The sequence below is a fragment of the Myotis brandtii genome, unplaced genomic scaffold, assembly GCF_000412655.1.
Source record: "Myotis brandtii unplaced genomic scaffold, ASM41265v1 scaffold525, whole genome shotgun sequence".
NCBI classification, from domain to species: Eukaryota; Metazoa; Chordata; class Mammalia; order Chiroptera; family Vespertilionidae; genus Myotis; species Myotis brandtii.
Window position 1 is genome coordinate 2566015 of NW_005369915.1, and position 1618 is coordinate 2567632.

Genomic DNA, 1618 nt, shown 5'->3' on the forward strand with positions numbered 1-1618 from the left:
CCAGAGTGGTATTATAAACTCAAGGCTACACCATAATAGCTTCTGACTAGAAACTATTTATATTCAAATGCTCTGACTAAAGACAGAATGTTTTAGCATTTTGCTGAGTATAAAATTTTTATTTTGGAAGAAAATCAAGAACAAAACAACAACAAAAAAAACTAGGAAGCCAGAGAATTAGAAAGACTATTATTGTCATAGTCTTTATTACGTCTGGCACAAAAATAAAATGTTATGCAAATTTCTATTAAAAAAACAACAACAATTTATCCTGGAGAAGAGCAGCACAGAACAGTGTAGCAAGTGCTACTCTATACCAGGCATCTCATCTATGCCAACCTCAATGCTCTACAAACACTCCTCCACTTGGCCCTCAAACCCCGAGACAGGGACTTCATGACCCCCACTGTACGGAGGTCAGGGACCAGGGTGCACACACTGTGAGTACCTGGGGGGAGACCCACTGCCAGGGTCCTCCGCACCCTCTCTTCACTTTTTGTTCACTAAACTCAAAATGCAAACCCAGCAACTGCTGCTAAATATAGTCTCTAATGAGCAAATTGGTTCTAAGTATTAACAGCAAGGTTTCTAATTGTATAGAATCTATATCATACACACACACACACACACACACACACACAATGATAAACAAGATCATTTGCTCTGTACGTATTAAAATTTAAAAAGAGCCCTGGCCGGTGTTTCTCAGTGGTTAGAGCGTCGGCCTGCACACCCAAGGGTCACAAGTTCGATTCCCAGTCAAGGGCACATACCTAGCTTGCAGGTTCATCCCAGGCCCCAGTGTGTGAGGGAGGCAACCAATCCATGTGTCCTTTTCACATTGATGTTTCTCTCTCTCTTTCCCCCATCCCTTGGTCCTTCCCTTCCACTCTAAAAATCAGTGGGGGAAAAAATATTCTTGGGAGAGAATAAACCAAAAAAAAAAAAAAAATCCTTAAAAAAAGAGAATCAGAAATCAATTTAAACTTTTTCACTTTGACATAAATACAAATCCAGTTCCTAAATATTGGATATACCATATATATTAAAAACATTAGTGAAAAAACGATCCTCCAATAGTTGGGAATGATTCACATTATTAATCTAACTCAATGTTAAGGGAAAGTGAGGTATAAGCCAGGTACATTAATAGAACTATTTCTGATCCCTGGTTCAGGATAAGGGCAGACCTGGAGTCTCGCTTTTTATTTACCCCTGTGCTAGAACTGCAAACAGCAACCACGCACATATCAAAAAACCTTTGTAAATTTAATGCTGGAGCCACATGGGACAGATTACTGTCTAATAAAGAACTGGTTGATGACTGTAAAGTTGGAATTCATTCTAAGAACAAGCTATAGTTACTTGTCTCCCAAACCCATCTAAGTTATTTAAACGTTATGTGGGGAAATCGACCCAAGCCATTATGCTCAATTAGTATTTAACAAAGGAGGCAAGAGCATATAATGGAGTCTAGACAGTCTCTTCAATAAATGGTGTTGGGAAAATTGGACAGATACATGCAAAAAAATGAAACTAGACCACCAACTTACACCATACACAAAAATAAACTCAAAATGGATAAAGGTCTTAAATGTAAGATGGGAAACCATAAAAA